We start from the raw sequence: 10,833 nt of genomic DNA on the forward strand, positions 1-10,833 counted from the left end.
AGTAAGGATACCAGGTTGCCGTTCTGAAGTGATTGAGATCGGCTTTTCTTCCAGGTAGTTGACAACTGTTTCACTGTTATCAATAGACCCTTAAGTCTGAATTTACTTGCAATGAAATTCTACAGTTTGACATGTAGAATGTTGCATCCAGCTCCCAGATACAATGCACAAGTCTTTGAATTAACAGTCTGGTGATAAGACCATAAGGTTATTGACTCCCCAAATTGTTAATATAAGCCTGAATCCACAGGGACTTCAGGGCAGAAACGCTACAAAGTGGTTAGCATTGCTGTCTCACAGCACAGGGACCCGAGTGCTATTCCAGCCTTGGATCACTGTCTGTGTGGAGTTTGCATGTTCTCCCTGTGTCTACACGGGTTTACTCCAGCTGCTCTAGTTTCCTCCAACAACGCAGGTTGGGTGAATTGGCACCGGTAATTTTTCCCATAGAGTTCAGGGATAATAAAAATCATGAGAATAGCGGTTTGGGGGGTAGTGTCGGCTTGGAATGCTCTTCAGAGGAGTAATGCAGACTTGATTGGTCAAATGAACTCTTACTGTGCTGTAACATTTCTATGATTTTACAATAGGAGCCATCTCTGATGCCAAGCTGTGGTACAATTTTCTGGTGATTGCCGTGGAGCGTGCCGGGTAAAGTCTGGAGATTTATAGCGCCAGTGCGTGCACCGATTCTGTGAGGGGGATCTCTATTCACAAGGATAGGGCCGAGGAAAAGAACGTGGGAGCCTGATCCTGGGTATCAGGCAGGAAGCTTTGCTTAACTTAAAAAAAGTGTCCAATTTATAAACTGGAAAGTTGTAATAATCAATGCTGATGGATTCACACTTTATTTGAATGGAAACTATGGCGTACCATCTTGGACAGATGAGGGAGTCTGTACCAAATGTTGATGTTCTTATGATTATGGTGGATATCCAAATTGAGACATTGCTGATAGGTTCACTGCAGAATATCTTCGTAGTTCAGATTGTCAAAATTTTGAGTCTTGTGCAAGAGGGATGGATTCAATGCTTGATCATCTGTTCATCCATATTGTGGAGGACATTCATTCCTGGATGCTGTGAAGTGATTCAGTGCCCTGTACAGTTGTTCATGTCGTGTGGATATACAATTCTAGAGGCAATCTGAGCTGTGGAGGTTGCAAAACTGATCAAAGAAAATTTTGCAATTCATGTCCATGTTAGTTGTCTCCAATTCTTTATTTTACTGATCCTGGGTGTCTTTGGGTGGATCTTTTTGGCTTAAACCATACCGCAGCCAGTCTGAGTAACCTATAAAGACACTGAAATCAAACACAGATAATCCCCAAAAATCCCCGGTCAGGACATGACTGTGTTTCTGTGAGCAAGCTGCTGCTCATATTCCTCCCTATATGTTTTAGAAAAGTAAATCCATTTAGAGAGAAGTTGCTGATGTGTTGCAAATTCTTTAAAGTTCATAGGACGTGGAACAACACTTATTCTACATTGTTGGCTTAAAAAGTTTGATCAGGAACTGTAAGTCTCATTTGTCCTTTCTCTCTCTTACAGTTAGTCTCGTGGTGATTGTATTCTTGGCTCGGGGGAAAAGTGGTCTTTCTACATGCAGCACTCGTTATCTGTTGGCCATGGCAACATCGGATCTACTGTTCATTGTTTTATATGTAGTCCTTTACCAATTTCCAAATTATTATTACCCACCGTGTTTCCTAGATATCGTTCCTGTTTGTGGTGTTATCTTTGCACTGAGTTGTTTGACCATTGATTGTTCTGTCTGGTTCACGGTTGCTTTTTCTTTTGATCGATTTGTTGCCATTTGTTTTCATCGAATGAAAGTTAAATATTGCACAGAGAAAACTGTGACTAAGACTCTAGCGGTGATCTGTATTTTCTTTTCTTTGAAGAACATTCCCAACTACTTTCCACTTAAACCAAGACAGATCATCAACAATGTTCCATGGTACTGTTATATCAGCCATACTTATTCTAAAAGCCATCAATGGTCATGTTTTAGACATTTTGAACATTTTTTAACACCATTTCTCCCATTCATTTTTATTCTATTTATCAACGTTCTGACTGTCAGGTACATCTTCGAGGCCAATAAATTGCGTGAGGGACTGAGGGGTCAGACAAAAATAGAAAGCGACATCGAAATAAAGAGGAGAAAGAAATCTGCGATTTTAGTCTTTGCTATATCTGCCAGCTTCATTCTTCTCTGGTTGGTATATATTTTACATTTCTTTAATGTTGGTTATTCCTTGGATTCCTTTAATTCTTATCTCTTTAGAGGAGTTGCATTTATGCTGCGGAACCTGAGCTGTTGCTCAAATGCACTTATTTATGTGGTGACACAGAAAAACTTCAGAGACCAGTTAAAGTATGCAGTGAAATATCCCGTTATAGAAATAATTCAGTTGATGAATAAATCCAAGAAATTAAGAGCCAACATTATCTGCAGCAGGAGCAGTGCACGTGAGGATGGACAGAAAGGAGAAGGAGAAACAGCTAGATAACACTCCTTTACTAACGGGCAAGGAATGACTCCATCTGAGAAAGAGACTGCAGGAGCAAAGCCAACCTAACGTGCTGTTAGCAATGAGTAACATTTAGTAGAAAGCTGAAGAACAAAAGCATAACTGAAGGAGGTATGAGATCTGCCCAGAAAAATATCCCAAGGAATCACTTCACAGCGAGTGAACCGGTTGTAAAATAAACTGGAGGAAAGTACCATTTTTCACTGCAGGCTGGAGTGGAACAGCAATGACAGGGCCCTGACCACACATCCTCACTGAATTCTCTGACCCACACATCTGGACGAAAGTTACAAACAATCCATCATACACATTAAATAATATATCCGCATAAAAGTTTGTATTTTTATTATAATTGTATTTTCAACAATAATTTGTTTCTCTGTTTCTGTTCAGTGCACTCTGGCCTGATGCTGATAGCCTTCCTTTTCTTGATTTGTTTCTTTCTAAGAATCATCTGCTGTGTCTTTGGAGAAATCCAAGCCCCAGTCAGAGGTGTAATGGCACGGGGTAAACCCCTCTGCTAATTAACTAGCAACACAGATAAGATTCATCCCGTGCTGTACTCTGTTAAAATTCGAGAGGCAAAGAACGATCCCAAAAGTAGTTTTTTAAATTAAAAATTAACAACGGTATTTTTGAGTCCATCAGAAAATTAGCTAACAACTATTTGCAATCCCTTTCTCTTAAATGTATCGTTCACATACCATGCGCCCCCCCCCCCCCCCACCACCACACGCACACACACAATACTAGTCTGTTTTTTAAAAAAGTCCTGATTATGATTTACAGAAAAATAATCACATTTGAAGACCAGTCAGCTTTACTGAGTTTCCTCAGTATATGTTCCTCTGCAGTTTCTCTCTCCAGGTCAGTTTTGATGGTTTTTCCTCTGTGCAAACGCCTTCTCCAGACAGCTATCTCTCAGAGAGCTCTTCCAAGTAGCCTACACCTGTTGGTCTTTTGGCAGTTATTTTTGTCACTCTGGGTAACTGTTCAAACTGGCTGATATTTATACCCCAAAACATCAGATCATTTTAATATTGTCAGAATTCTAATTTAAAGGTGATTGGAGTTTGGAATCTTGGGACATAATTTAAACTGGCCGAATTTGAATTTGTTTTTGTTTCATGGCAACCCAGCTACTCTAGATATTCAGACCAAACGTTACATTGTTACCTAGTTCTGGATTCTCTGTGCTTCTCAAAGTCCTTGCTAGCTTTTCAATTCTCTTAAAGGAATAGTATCCCTTCACCTTGATAACACCTCCCTGCTTAAGAAAAAATGAAATATCACAAAAAAAGTTGACTTCTTTTTTTCTCTCTAATCCTTAACTGCAATAGCATGACATACATATGACTTTAATCTAAGTTCATATTAACTTCAACATATATATAACATTGAATAGATGTATCATTTCAGTAGGTTATCAGTTAAATCCACATTAATGCATCTGCGATTACATTCTTACGACGTGCAATGTGAGTGCTATGTAAATTAAATGTCTGCAACATAAGACTCCAATGAAACAGTCTCACATTCTTGTCTTTAAAGCATTCTAAGAACGCAAGAGGATAGTGATCTGTGAGACGTTGTTCGTGACCTGCAAGTTAAAACGTTGTTGGATGAGTATCAAACTCAATAGTACTTTTTTGATCATGAAGTATTTCCCTCTGGTGGATGTTGAATTTCTTTGAAAAGTAACCAACTAACAGTCCAGTCAGTTATGAAAATGTGGGTATACTGTATCTTTAAGAGAGTGAAAGCTGGCAGTGACAGCACGACATGATCACAAAAAGACATAACGTAACATGTGGGGTTGCGACGGGGGGAGTTGGTTGTCTGGAAATGACAAAACAGATTCGAGTTCGGCCAATCAGTTTAAAATTATACCCCGCAAAATACCAAACTCCAATCAAGGTTGAATTGAGGGTATTGACAATTTTAAAAGCCAATGATACAATCTGAGGTTATAAGGATTATGACCAGGGAAAACTGAACATTTGGGAGGAGAACTGCCACAACACTAACAGCTATACGCTGCTAGTCAGGCTTTTCTGTGAGGTAACTGTCTGGAGAAGGAGTCTGCGCAGAGAAAAACCTCAACAATGACCTAGAGAGCCAATCTACCAACAAAGACAACAAGAAGATTCGACCGCTGGCTGGTTTTAACATTTCATTTTTTCTGTCAATCTTAATTGGGGGTGTAATCGGACTAGTATTATCGAAGGGAAGGTGAAAGATATGTTTGAAGGTGGAAGTGTAAATAGTTGTTAGTTTATTTTTCTCTGTTATTCTTTAAGAAATAAAGCTATGAATTTTTACATTAAACAGTTCTTGGCCACTCGAATTTCATGGTGCCACTACATTGCTGAAGATTGAACAAACGTCCGATAGAATCCGCTTAGTCCAAAGAATCAAAACATCTCTTCCTTTGAGTTTGGTTGTGAAATTTTCTTGATGACCCTCGTCTTTGCGTTGTTTTGGGTCAACCCTCCATGAAGGATGCCATGTCCCAAGAACGTCACCTCTGCTTTCACGAAATCAGTTTTGTTTAAGTGTATCACCAGTTTTGCCTCTTGTAGTCGTTAAAGAGCTCTGCCAGCTATACCATGTGATCTTTCCAGGACTTATTAAAGATCACTACATCATCCAAATAGACTGCACAGTTTGTTAACGCCACCGCAACTGGAAATGGGGTGTTCTTCATTCCAAAGGGCATCACTTTAAATTGATATAGTCCGTTTAGGGTTACAAATGCAGAAATATCTTTCACCATCTCTGATAGCGTTACCTGCCAGTAACTATGCAGTAAACCCAACTTGCTGATGTAACTGGCTTGTCCAACTTTATTGAAACAGTTCTTCAATCTCAGAATTGGATGTGAGTTCACTTTTGTAACGGCATTGACCTTCCAATAATCCACACAAAATCGTTGAGTCCCATCCAGTTTGGGAACTAAGATGATAAGCAAATTTCACTTGCTCTGGCTTGGTTCGATGATATTATGTCAGAGAAACTGTGAACAGCAGGTGCTGGAGATCGGATCGAGAATGTGGTACTGGAAAAGTACAGCAGGTCAGGCAACATCCGCAGTTTAGAAGAATCGATGTTTCAGGCATAAGGCCTCCATCAGTTCTGTCTGGCTTTGAAAGGATTAAGCTGATAGTGGTGTTGTTTTATCACAGCATTATTCCCTCCATCTACTTCTTGTACAAAAGCATTAGACCACCCCATTTGATTCTTACATATGTCCTTACACTGCAGTAATAAACTTTTCAACTCTGTTCTATGATTCTGAGGCAGATAGTTTATGAACCTATCCACTTCTAAAGAGTGTTTTCATTTTTTTAATCTATTTTGAGGCACATCAAAATACATATCATCTTCCTCATTTGTTTCCTCATTCTGTGGGGTAGTAACTAACATCTGTTTCTCCCTTTCTTTCTCTCTAGTATAATACGATTTCAGCATGTTCACAAGACATACACAACACCGTTGTTTGACTAAATAAAAAGTGAGAGAAATGGCTCTAAAAATTGCTGAAGAGATTGAATTGAATTTATTGTCACTGTACCGAGGCACAGTGAAAAGCTGTGTCTTGTGAACTGTACAGGCCGATCACAGAGTTAAGTAGCATAGATAGAAAATAATAGGTAAACAGTGGCAAAAACAAGAGCACAGGTACAGTCGAACGTTAAGAATTTGTAAGAATACTGACCGGACTCACAAATTCTGAACATTTGCCTGTACCTCTGTTTTTGTACTTGCCGCTGTTTCCCTCTTATTTATGGTCCCTGACCCACTGCACTTTATTCTCTGCTAGGTTCATGTATAGGTTTTTTTTTTCCCTCCCTCTGGAGAGAGCACATTAACCACCAAGGAGTGATATTTCAGCTGTAAAGGAGGGAACAGAGTAAACTGAGTTTGCGTGAGTTATCATTTCACAGTCGAAAGACAAATCCACGCCCATGTATTGAATCATTCTCATCTAAACCATCTTGCACTTTTTGACATTTTGGTGGGCTTTTAAAATTTGAAAATCAGCCATTGGACTCTTGGCGTCAACTTTCTCTTTCTTCCAAACCACCACCACAAAACTTTCTGTTCTGTCCATACTTTTTTAAATTTAGGATGTCATCTGTACATGCCAGGTTCTGCTGCGTGACAGTGCAAGTGAAGTTCTCAATCTGTACCAATCATTCTCCACGCTTGTGAATCACAGTGGCTTAATTCTCTGCAGCCAGTAATATTCTCTGTAACTGCGATTCATTCGGTGAGGGTGTTGAGACTGGGTCAGAATCTCGGTCCCATTTTGCGAGTTTGAGTTTTCTGTCAGTGTGGGGGTGTGTGGAATGGGAGAGCAGATGGGTATATAGGTCACAGTCCCGAGGATGAGTGGAACCTGGTGTGGACAACAGACTAAAAATAGAATATCTGACTGCAGACACAATGTACTCATTGGACTGTTTCTGTGTTGTACAAAACCTGTGATTCTGATGATAAAGGAAATCCCATCCTCTTCTGCAGAGTATCTATATAAAAATATCAGTTAGAAATTTGGAAGCCATTTTATTTTAAAATAGCTGGTTCTGTCCATCACAGTGGGATGGTTCCTCTCTTAATGTTCTGTGGTATCACCGAGTCAGTTACATTCGTTTGTACTCAGACATGATTTTTTTTTTGGTCAGAGTTTTATTCTGCATTATTATCGTGATATTTTTATACTGGAACTCTTAAACACCAGGATGTGACTTCCTTTATCAGCAGAATCAGCATCACAGAATTAGTACAGCATAGAAGTCGGGTATTCAGCCCAATCTGTCTGCATTGGGACATTGTATTCTGCATACCAGTTTCCAGGAATTGCTTGGAATAAGAATTGTATCCATTCACTGCCAGTGTCTCTCTACATAAATGCCAATTTCAAATTCCTCTGAACAATTCAGTTTGCCTCAAAATCTAAATTACCCATTAATGTTAATTTTCTTGCATTCAATCACGGTGTTTGTTTACAGTCTGTGTGTGCAGTGGACATTATTAGTCTCTGCTGATCAGGATAGGAATCTACCATCTCTTATGAGCAGCCTCTAATGTGACCAATTATTTGGTGAGTCACTTTACAAGTGTTCACATCCAGAAATATTTGAACAGAAATATAGTTTTACACAATCAGCTGATGCTGTAAGGAGGTGTGTGCTCTCTCTCTCTGACTGGCGGTCTGCATTCCTTTAAACACTGGTCATATAGGTTACACTGTCTTGCTTTTATGTCCTTGTATTTCTGAATCTGCTCGTCATGATTTGAAACTGACTTACAGCTGGGAGTCCACTGTTGCCCTGAAATGCTCCTTATCTGGGGATTTTTTGACTCATTACAACTGCATGAAATGCAGAATCAGACAACAGCTCCACAGCTCCATCAATGGGACGCCCTGTCCACAACTATTAGAATGCTTACAGTTCAATATCCAGCTCCCAGCACACTCACTGTTGAAGGGAAGAACAATGGGAGCTATTCACATGTTTCACTTGAGACGTTTAACATGCTCCTTTGCAAGATTATCATATTTCCACAGTCTGTACTTCCTCCATTGACTGTACAATGTCAACAAACAGCAAGAAACAAAAGCCAAACACAAAAAAATCACGAGGTGAAAGTGAGGACTCCAGATGCTGAAGATCAGAGTCTACATTAGAGTGGCGCTGGAAAACCACAACAGGTCAGACAGCATCCCAGGATCAGGAAAATCGACGTTTCAGACAAAAGCCCTTCATCAGGAATGAGGATGGAACCTCCGGGGCTGAGAGATAAATGGGAGAGGGGTGGGGTTTGGGAGAAGGCACCGAAGAGTACAATGGTTGGATGGAGGTAGGGATGAAGGTCGGAAAGGAGGGTGGTGGGGATAGGTGCAAAGGAACATTGGCAGGTAGGACAGGTCATGGGGACAGTGTTGAGCTCGGAAGTTGGAACTGGGGTAAGGGGAGACGAGGAATCTGGTGAAGTCCACATTGTTGTTCTGGGGTTGAAGTGTTCCAAGGCAGACTATGTGGCGTTCTTCCTCCAGGTGTTGGGTGATGAGGGAATGGTGGTGGAGGAGGCCCGGGACCTGCATGTCCTCGGCAGAGTGGGAGGGGGAGTTGAAATGTTCGGCCACAGGGCTGTGGGGTGAGAGGAACGGATGCAATAACTGACGTGTGGAAGTACAGGTGAAACATTGATGGATGTGGAAGGCTCTTTTGGGGCCTTGGATGGAGGTGAGGGGGGAGGTGCGGGTGTAGGTTTTGCAATTCCTGCAGTGGCAGGGGAAGGTGCCTGTGGCTTACCTACCTTTTAGCATGTACGACATAGACAGCAAAAGGTAACCACATCCTTGTGTATTGCAGGTCATTAAAGGTGGATTTGTATCTTAGCCTGAGTCTTCTGTACCCGAAGGTGACCTCCTACTGGTCGTTTAATGTTTAACCTGTAAGCTACCAGCAACACACTCTGCTGTACTTTGGCCCATTTCGCCTCTGCACTCACTCGCCATGGTCTCTATTTCTGTCTGAGGAATCTGTCTTTCAGATAATAACCATCAGAAATATCATATGTCTCCTTTTCAGAGTACATATCCACAAATATATCTTTTATTGCTTGGTCTTGTTGTTGCAAATCCCTTAGCCTTTCAGGACTAAACACTCCTGTCTGACCTCTGCCTGTTCAGGTATTTCCTGCACCATTACATTAATCAGGGTGTCCACTAACTGAACATCAACTTCTTCATCTTTATCTTTAGTTTTTGCTTCAGGCTATGATTTGTGATAGTGGGATCTGGTTACTGCAGTCTTGGAAAATACCATAATATTTTTCTTTAAACTGCTCATTCTCCTGGTCTTCCTTGGGCTTCTCCACAACAAGGGGTGTCACTCCTGCCTTGGATCCCGCCAAATCGTTCCCAAGAACAAACTGCATTCCTGGAACTGACGCTCTGTCAATTTCTCCTACTGTCTTTTTTTGGCATTCCAACCTGACCTTACAGAGGGAAACGCTAAATATCTGTCCATCTATCCCACAAATTATCATTGTCTCAGGTAACAGGTCAGAAAGAGTGCAAATTCATTCATCTCTTGTTATTAGAAATTGGTTAGATCCTGTATCTATCAAAATTATAACCCTTTGTCCTTCTCCCCCTGTCCTTTCTGTGTAAGCTTTACCCACAGAGGCAAATTCTTCAGAGAGATCAAGCACTAACTGCATACCCAGCCCCAGTCTAGGCTGTGCAGTCAATTGCAGCTCCTTGACTTTTTTTGTGGAGGGTGTCTCCTTGACTACTTTAGTTAATGCCAATGGCTTAACCTCTTTTACCACATCATTTCCCATAGTGCCTTTCTTTAATGACCATACTGTCTCTGTTTATGTCCCACTTTACTGCAATTGAAATATCGGAGGCCTTTCACCTCCTTTCCACCCTCTTGGATTTTTTTTTTGATCCTGTGGCAAACACTTACCTGTGTTCTCTACTTTTGGTTTCGTGGAGTAGGATCGCCCCTTCTCCCAACTTCTTTCCCTCACAGGATGAAATTCTTCCGGGAAATTTGTCATATGCACCAACGTGTATTCATCTGCTAACTCTGCTGCTATTCTCACTTCCTGAATGTTCTGTTCACCCACATGAATTCTTATCATCTCTGGAAGTGAGTTTTAAACCCCACCAGCAGAATAATCTCTCTTCAAGCCTCATAGTTCTTATCTACTTTTAAGGCCCGCACCCATATATCAAAATGACAATTCTTTTGAATCAACATAAGTCCGATCTGGTTCCTTCTTTATGTTTCTGAATGACTATCCATATGATCCTGGGACCAATCCATAGGCACATATTTGTATATATCACTAACTCCATTATGTTAGCTTGACTTTCCTGACTAAGTCACAACTTAAGAAGTTCAAATTCTTTCTCCTTTTTTTGACTTTTCTGTGCCATTCTGTCTCTTTTCCTTCTCTATCGCTTTGCTCCGGTAAGAACCTTGTCTCTCTTTCGTTTTCCTCCCGTGCTCTTTCTTCATCTTCTCACTCCATTTTCCTCAATTGTCCCTCAGGGTGTTGTCCTAGGTCCAACAATCGTTAGCTGCTTCAACAACCACCTTCCCTCTGTCATAGGGCCCGAAACGGGGAATTTCGCTGATGATTGCGCAGTGTTCAGCACCATTCGTGACTCCTCAGATACTGAAGCAGTCCGTGCTCAGATGCAACAAGAGCTGGATAATATCTGCAACAAGATGGCAAGTCACATATGTGCCCCAAAAATGCCAAACAAT

This window comes from Hemiscyllium ocellatum, chromosome 45, assembly GCF_020745735.1.
Source record: "Hemiscyllium ocellatum isolate sHemOce1 chromosome 45, sHemOce1.pat.X.cur, whole genome shotgun sequence".
Taxonomy (NCBI): domain Eukaryota; kingdom Metazoa; phylum Chordata; class Chondrichthyes; order Orectolobiformes; family Hemiscylliidae; genus Hemiscyllium; species Hemiscyllium ocellatum.